The 9,291-nt window shown below is 35.9% G+C and overlaps 1 long non-coding RNA gene across 1 annotated transcript; it reads left to right on the forward strand.

The window, feature by feature from the left end:
* The first annotated feature begins 5,398 nt into the window (after nt 1–5,398).
* Nucleotides 5,399–6,618, forward strand: LOC141652790 (uncharacterized). The gene is made up of 3 exons (XR_012547258.1): nt 5,399–5,596; nt 5,911–5,976; nt 6,064–6,618. It is a non-coding gene; the product is annotated as an uncharacterized LOC141652790 (long non-coding RNA).
* Nucleotides 6,619–9,291: the final 2,673 nt, after the last annotated feature.

A 9,291-nucleotide genomic window follows, 5' to 3' on the forward strand; every position in this document is an offset into this window, starting at 1 on the left:
CATTATCTACTGCTGAAGCCGAATATATTGCTGCTGGACTGGTTTGTTCTCAACTTTTATGGCTTAAGCAACAACTATGTGATTATGGTGTTAATGTAGGGTGTATACCTATTTTGTGTGACAACACAAGTGCTATAATTATATCTAAAAATCCTGCACAGCACTCACGAACTAAGCATATAGATATTAGACACCATTTTCTACGGGATCATGTAGATAAGGGCAACATAAGACTAGAATTTTGTAGTACAGAAAAACAATGGGCTGACATTTTTACCAAAGCATTGGCTAGAGAACGTTTTGAGATTTTACGATTGGAAATTGGTTTAATTGGTGGCAACTAAACTTGTCACAAAAATTTTATTTTCTATATGACTGACTAGATTTGACGAGATTGTATGACTGTGTCCGTATTTTTAGTTGCACTTTTATTTATGTCAACTTTATATTATATTATGAGAATATTCCATTTTCTAGTCATATATATTTTAAGTTTATTATGAGCCAAGAGTCGTAACCAACTGTTCGTATTTTCTGCCAAAACCGAAATTTCCATAAGTCTATCTCTTACCATATCTTACTTTATCCTTATATATCTTGCCATATCTTTTACCCTAACCACTTGTCTATCTTTTGGTAAATCTTTAAAAAAAAATAAAATAAAAAAAAACTTACCTAACTCCTCTCCACACGCCACCTCCACTATCCTACTTCCCTTAAATCTCTATTGCCATAATAAGATTCCAACTCCCATAAATACTCCCTCCTACCGTCACCATCACCATCACAAACACAAAACCCAAAGATCTCTTTTTAGACTTTTCTACACACTCAACCTCCAAAATCCTTTGATCATCATGACTCCTCCCTCAACCCGTTTTCACTCGCCCTCAACTCGGTCCACAACTCGGACCGGGTCCTCCAAACCTTCATGCACTAAAACCTATGTCCCTATCAAAACTCCCTCACCTTCATCAAACCAAAAACCAACTAACCCCGATCATAACCGGGTTGATCCTAACTTAGAAGGGAAGAGACGGAAGTTGAATAAAGGGAAAAAGAAGGCCGTGGGGTTTGAAGATTCGGTGGAAGAGACTGAGGTTGTAGCTACTCAAGAAGGTCCACAAAGGACAATGTTTCGGGAATATATGCCGAATGCAACATCAATGGGGCTTGATAAGCTTCGACTCACCGCGGATGAAAGAACCCGTGTCAACTATGTTATGAGGTACGGTATTCATGGTGGTCGTCTCTATTCCGAAAAGTGGTATGGAAAAATCGAAGCTTTGCAATTCTTTAAGGATTTCTTGAATTTTCAAGAATGGAAGAAAGTTTGTTCCTTTGTTGGTCCGGTTTATCCTATAGAGGTAATCCAATTCCATTCTTCCGTCTCTGTCAAAAATAATGTGTTGCATGCGGTGGTGAATGATACCGAAGTCAAAATCTCCCTTGCCGATTTTTGTACTCTGTTTTCGGTCCCTGATGATGGGATCGAAATAAATCCGAGTGCGGAATGGGGAGATGTGACGGAGGAAGAGAAGCTTAAAATTAAGAAGTCGTTTGATGTTGATGCTACGGGGTCAAGTAACATGCTTGCGGGGCCGTTTACCCCAAAATTGAAATTCTTTCTTAATTTCATTTGGAACACGGTTGTTCCAAGAAGGGGTGGTCGTGATAAGTTGTCTAGCTATGAGATGTTGTTGTTGTCTAAGTGGCTCGAGGGATCCAAAGTTAGTCTTCTTCGTCTTGTGTTTCATAAAATCATTCAAACTAGTGTTTGTGTCACTGAGGAAAATTTTTATACAACTTTGGATTTGCCTTATGGTATGTGGGTCTCTCGGCTTTTGGAACAAAAAGGGGTGATTGGGATTTCTAGCTATGGTGTAAAGGTGAAAGATGAGATGTGTGACACTCATCTTAAATTGATGAAAGTTGGTGCTATTGGACCCGACTTGGTGTTTTTGTCAAAAGGGAATGTGGTGGAGAAAACGTCGGATGTGGTCTCAGTTGTTGAACAAAAATTGGAAGTGTTTATGGCAAGTATTTGTGAGAAATTGGATGCACAAAATAAGATGGTTGTGGAGTTGGTCTCGGGTTTGGGAAAAGACAGGAATGAGGCTTCGGGTTCGAAGGGTTCGGATCATGGTGAAGTCTTGTATTATTTACATGGGCTTGAAGCACGAGTGGATGCTATGGCTAAGGATGCGGCTAGGGCGGCAAAGGAGTGTGTTCGTCATTCTAGTTCATTAGCTAATTTGGCTAGTCAAGGTGGGGCTTTGTGGAAAGAAGGGAAAGCTATGCATGAGGATATGCGGGTTGTGTACGAGGCTACTCAAGCCTTGTCAATGAAGGCGCTTAATTTTGAGCGGTGTCTCACGGCACAAGCTAACCATGTTCGTTCATGCTTTGATCGTCTCGACTCTCTTGAGTTTAGGACCCGTCCCGGTTATGTCAACCCCAATGTCGTGAAACGTGACATTCCTTAAACCCGTCCTCCTCTTTTCCTTGCCTTTTCTTTTGTTAGACTTTATATTTTGAATAATTGTCTAATTCGGCCCATTTTGGCTTACTTCTCATTCGGCCCATTTGGCTTAAAACTCTTGTTCTCATTCGGCCCAGTTGGCAATTAGACTAATTTGGTTTGTAGTATGCTTATTTTCTATTTTGGCATGTTAATGTAGATTACTTTCTCGTTTTCTAATATCTCTTTGCATGCTTAACTTGTGCCTCGACTAATATTATTCTAGTTGTTTTATGTCTTTACTCGTCTTTTCGATGATGTCAAGAGGGGGAAGAAATCTTCATGACTTAAGTATTTGCCTAAGCTTGCTCCTTGTCGGAATCTTTAATCTCTTAAGGTCCTTAGATGATATACTTTGTATATAAGTGATTGTTCTTGCGTTCAACTGTCTATGACTTTTTATAGTATTATGTTGAGGGGGAACTTACACTTAGTCACAAATCTTAAGAGACTTGTCATCATCAAAAAGGGGGAATTTGTTGGACCATATAGATATATGATTAAGTTTTGATAATGACAAGTGTGTGCTTCGTTTTATATATACTCTTGCTTGTAATTGTTTGTTTAGTCTTTGTTAGATTAACTTAGGTTTACAAGTTTAACAAGTAATGTTATAGCTCTCTTAGCTATAACATTGAAGATTTGTGAAGCGTCATTCAAGTCATGTTATAGCAGCTTGAGCTATAACATTGGAAGTTCTTAAGGCATCATAAGCAAATGTAACAAGTTTCAAATATGATGATCATTCAAGCAAAAGGCTAGATCAAGTCTTTAACAAAGCTCAAGATGAAGAGCTTTTGGTCAAGATAAAGAGAAGATCCTTTACTGAAGATCTCCAGGAAGATTAGTTAGTATAGGTCTTCATCTAATGATGGTATCTTAAGATAAGAGTATTGGGAAAGTAAAGTTATAGCTATTTCACCTATAACTTTACTAACCAAACTTAAAGTTATAGCTGTTTCTACTATAACTTTAGGTAGCATTTTAAAGGCACGATTTTAATAGTTTTAAAATCATTTTTCAAAGGATAAAATTCTTTTAAACATATTTCGAAATCTTTTGTGTATATAGTAGAGTTGAATTGTGGGTTATTATAATTGGTGACTTGCATATTCCTATTGGTTAGTAAAACGACTTATGAGTCGTCATGCTACCTAGGGTTTGCTAGTTTATCTAATCTAACCCTAATCCAAGGAGATAGGTTTTATCCAAGATGGACACGGGCCTAGGGTTTCAGCCGTAAGCTGCAAACCGTTGGGGCGTGTGAGGTGGTTGTGTTTAAGTAACTTATCTAATCAAATCTAGCTTATATTTATATAAGATATTTTCCTATCTTTATAATATATGATTTGGTTTGTTTACTTATCCCAACATCTTAAAAGATATAGTTTTAGATTTCAAATAAGATTTACTTTTATCTTATTTACCTAAACTATAATATCTTGGATTAAATTTAGGAAAGAGATAAAGATTTATCTCTTATAGCCTTAGCCGCCTATCTCACGGCATCCTAGGGTTTCGTGCAAACCCTAGTTCCCACTTCTACTATAAATACAATTGATCATTCTTCATTTATCTAAGCTTTTCGAAATACAACAAACTTTGCAAAACATATTTGAGTTTAATTCTTAATTTTCTTATTGTTTTGTTTTGGAAAAATATTTGCGAAAAGTCGTGCTCTTCAAATTGCTTATCTTTCTTAAAGGTTACGTCATAAGATAATAGTACTTCATATTGTTTCTTACTCGTTCAATTGTGTGAACACTTAGAAGAACAATCAAGTGCTTTCTTAGTAACTTAAGATAGTCAAAACGAATATCTAGTGATATTCAAATCGAGTTATAGTTAGAGTTAACTATACGAGTTGAGTTGATAATTTTGTAATCCGGAGTAAGGTACTAAAATTATTAATCGAGAATAGTGGACGTAGGCTTCGACGTGTGAAGCTGAACCACTTCAAATATCGTGTGTCTTTGCATCTTTCGTTTCAGTCATTTCATTCGTTCATAATCAATTAGTTAATTAATTAAAGTTTAATCAATAAACTTTAAGTAATTAATTACCTTTGATATAAAATAAAAAGTAGGCATAATTTTTAAATACTCAATTCACCCCCCCCCCCCCCCCTCTCGAGTATTTCGGGTGTGATAGACTCTTCAATACCTTTTATTTATGTTTTACATGCATTATGCTTTAGAAAACATATCCTGGTTATTTTAAACACGGAGATTGTACAACCTTCTAGGCAGCAAACAATCTCTTTATTTTATACGGCTATTTGTCTCTTATATATGTTTCTTGTTCTGATGCAATGATGCTTATGTTCGTCTATTGCATTTCGGGTACTTCTTCTCTTTGCATGAATGCATACTTGAAGAGGATAGGCAAACAAGAATCAACATGACTAATAGTGTTGTCTCAAATGGGGTATAGTTTTTGATCTCATTTCTCTTGAGTTTTATATTATGTGGATAGGCAAAAGAAGGTCTTGTATAATGATATACAATTTCAAACCTTCAAAGGACTATTGTTCTTGTCTGGCCGACAAGGTTTATTTTGTTGTTCTTATGAAAAAAAAAAAGACCCCTCGAATAATAAGATATTTAAAAAAATAAGAATCGTACCACAACCGCCTGGTGTTAGAGTTCGTTGCCATTATGCTTGGTAGAAGAATTGAGGTCAGTGTAGAACATCAATTTCTTCAACGATGATGTAAGAATGTAGTTTTTGTTGTTCAATTTAGTTGAGTATTTGGTTGTCATCCACAAAATCCTTATCATTAATCATGATAGTATGCCATTGGTGTTGCGTATAGGTTTTTGCAACCTCCAAAATTTTTATGTTTCCTTATATTGCTCAATTGTCTGGCCTTTTAGAACGTACAACAATTACGAAGAATTGGTAGTATAAGCGAGACTCTCCTGCTATGGCCTTCTCTCAGACATTTTCACGAACTACAACAAAAGTGGAAGAATAGGTTCGTTTAAGAGGAGAATGATGCTACAATTGTGGAAGAAGAGGTTCGTTTAAGAGGAGAATGATGGATTAGAGTGGATAACTGTGTGAGCCTATGAGGTAATATAAGCGAGACTCTCCTGCTAATTCTAAACCTAAGTTGCTGCAACTTAAATAACTTCTATTCTTTTTATTGGAGTAGATTTATGAAGAAAATCTTCATGTGTTATACTGGTGTCAATGCTCCCTGCTATGGTACTTATGGTTCTTGTTGTCTCAAAACTGATTTTATACTGATGATGTTGATGTTCTCTTCGTGCGATTTGGTTAGATTGGTGGAATGCTGATTCAATTTTTACCTTTTATGGCTGCATTACTGTGTAAACTGTCAAGATACCGCCAAGTCCTGACTCTCTTTTAACTTGAGCATGCAGATACTTTACTGTAATATTGGAAATCCTCAATCTCTTGGCCAGCATCCCGTTACTTTCTTCCGTGAGGTTAGTATTGTTTATCAAGTGGTCATCAATTGTACGTTATTGTCAGTAGAAATTGTTAATGATAATAATTTAACTGGACGCTGCCAGGTCCTTGCTCTATGTGATCATCCATATCTTCCGAAGAGGATTGAAACACGAGGACTATTCAGGTAACCGTGGTATAACCTAATTTTCTTCCTTTTTTCTTGTGGCTTTCTAGTAGTGAGTCAGCCCGACCGTCTTATAGTTGACGCCATTGGCTTAGGTAGGATACAACTCTTGACGTGTTATATGCCTAGGAAACTGTTTAAGTAGGCAGTTTAAGTTTGCTGTTCTCTTCGTGCGAATTGGTTAGAAATCTAAGTGAGTGTGGCCTAGACTTTGGATGTGAGGCCAGCAAAAGCTCATTTGTTTGTGCGTATCCTTTGAGTAGTGTCCTTTGAGTAGTATTTAATCTATAAATTGTTTCAAGTAGTTTATTTCTCTTTCTAAGTTGTAGTTTAGTTAATCATTATGTTGTTCTTGTTTACGGTGTGCAGGTTCAACAATTACACCCGAAGAGATGAACGAGGTTCGGGAGCTTTGGGCTCTATTTTGTAACAAAAATATACAATGTAGTGAACGGTTGATTTTGATACTTGAATAGTTATGGGTTTTTTTGTATGTGATTTTGTTGCCGGATACAATTTCTTGAATGGCTTTAATTTATTTGGATTTCTTGGTATTGAACTTATGAAATTTGGATTGCTCAATTTATAAATTGTCGAATTTTCTATAGCGTTTAGAAAATAAAATAATGCAGGTATGATTGTCGAAATAGCCAATAACTTATTTATTGGCTAGGCACAAATTTTTTTTATTGTTGTAATTGATGATTGACATCGGTTCTTAAGTTACAACCGATGCCAATAATGCAAAAATTGGCATCGGTTTTTATGGTATAACCGATGCCAATATGTGTAAATTGCCATCGGTTAGAACCGATGCCAATTGAATAACAACCGATGCCAATATGTGTAAATTGGCATCTGTTTATGAACCGATGCCAATTCAAAAAAAATGTCATTGGCATCGCCCGCATTGGCATCGGTTGGGAACCGATGACAATCACTGTTTATAACCGATGCCAATTGCATTAATTGTACTAGTGCTCACTCCCTATCTCAAGAGCTCCCATAGGCCATAGCTAACCACCACCTTCCAATCCATATCTTACGTCTTTCAACTACTATACCTCCTCTTGCATCCACCATCTCCCCTACTTTCTGAATCAGCATAACCACCATCCCAGCCCCACTCATGTGTGACCTGTAACCCTTCTCGTAATCTTGCAACTCCACACCCCGTCATTACCCACCCATCGTGACCTCTCCTCTATCACGATATCCCACCATCAACATCACCCATTCATTCGTCTTTCAAGTCGCCAAATACTATTTTTTATTTTATTTTATTTCTTTTTTTTATTGAGTCATGTTAAGACTTGCCTCTTAATATTGTAAATCATTTTGTCATAGTTAATTTGAGATAATTTAAAATAGGAGATTGAACAATAAAATTAATGTGGATAAATTGTTTTTTTTTCTTTTTTTGCTAACATCTTAATTACTGATTACCTTTTAGAGTCTTAATATGCATTAGTTGTTAGATAAGTTTTAAAGATCACTCCAACTTGTATAAATTGAAAATAATACTAAGTATCTAATATTTTTTTTTTGATAATTCCATATCATCTACTGCTCATGATCTGATACATTTTCTACGTATAATAAGAGCTGGCAATATGACCCAACCCGAAAAATCCATCCTAACGAAACCTGGGAATGTTGCAGACCAAGCCTGCCCGACTCGATGATAACCCGTAACCCGAGTCAACCAGATTAAGATAGACCTGGAATCGAATCAAAGCCGAACCAATATGACTCACTACTAACCCGAGCTAATATGATATCTATTTCAAACCGATATGACATTTGACCCAACCGATGATGACTCGTTACATGACAAAAACTGATTAATGTAAGAATGATCTGAAACTAAATTCGGACAAGATTTGAGATGACCCATAACCCGAACTAACTTGATACATGACTCGTAACTTGAAATTGATACGAAAGCTAACCGAAAAGTTGAACCAATCTGAAAGATAACCGACGTTAACTCAAATTCTCAAAATATCCCGACATAAACGTAAAGTCGAGCCTATAAAGACCAAAACAAACAGAAATTATGGACATTTATAAAGTAATTAAAATTATCTAACCAAGATGAGTCAAACTGGTAAAATATTTAGAAAAATAAGACCGAATAATGAATTGATGAGTCAAACCAAGAAAAACCTGACCCAAATTAGAGAAATAATTATCCAACCAAATAATAACACAAACCAGAAATGAATATGATAATGAGTTGTTCTAACAATTATCTGACCCAACCAAAACCCGACCCAAACAGACATATCTATCCAAATGACCCCGGGCTGGCCCGATCCCAAACTAAGAATCTACTTGAGTAACCCAACCCGGACGTTGTCTTGATCAGATATGAATTGAAATGTCAACATCCGCCCATACCCGACTTAAGCGACCCGATTTCCATATCTAGCATGGTAGGCTGTTACGGAAAGCACTATTCACCATCATCAACCTATAAAATAAGAAAAGCAAATCTAAGTATACGATTATTAGAAGCAAAATGAATGACTGAATAAAGTGGTGGATAAGATAAGAACACAATTACTCCAGCCATCCCACTAATTTGGAACCAATATACAACGATCGGAATTCAGAAATAAAGGCTATGCGGACTCGTGGCGATAGACATAACGTAAATAAATAATCAAGGTTTTTGAATAAACAAGTAATAAATTAAAAAAGGAACTAAAAATGATGAATGGCTCATAACTACTCTTTACTCATCGACAAAGCCAATCACATCTTCAGATTTTCTATCTTCCAATTCCGAAGACATTGGTGTACATTGTTCATGCATAATTATACCGTAAGTATCAAATTACTGAGAATTAAAATCTTGGAGATTGTACATATGAGAGAGTATGGTAATTATGGACAAAGAAGATCATTTCCGTTCTTAAATGCAGATTTTATGGAGTATAGTTATATTGATGGCGTATAGCAATATATGTTTCCATTTTTACTGTAATTGTTAATTTGTTATCCTATAATTATGTCTATGACATATACTCCTACGTATCTACGCTATATTATTTTATACTAGTTTGGATGCCCGTGCGTTGCAACGGGTTAATTATCTTATTAACAAAAAAATGGTTATAAGGTCTTAATATTTACATCTTATGTCTCAAAAATCAAATCA

Source organism: Silene latifolia, chromosome 1 (assembly GCF_048544455.1).
Source record: "Silene latifolia isolate original U9 population chromosome 1, ASM4854445v1, whole genome shotgun sequence".
In the NCBI taxonomy this organism is placed as follows: Eukaryota; Viridiplantae; Streptophyta; class Magnoliopsida; order Caryophyllales; family Caryophyllaceae; genus Silene; species Silene latifolia.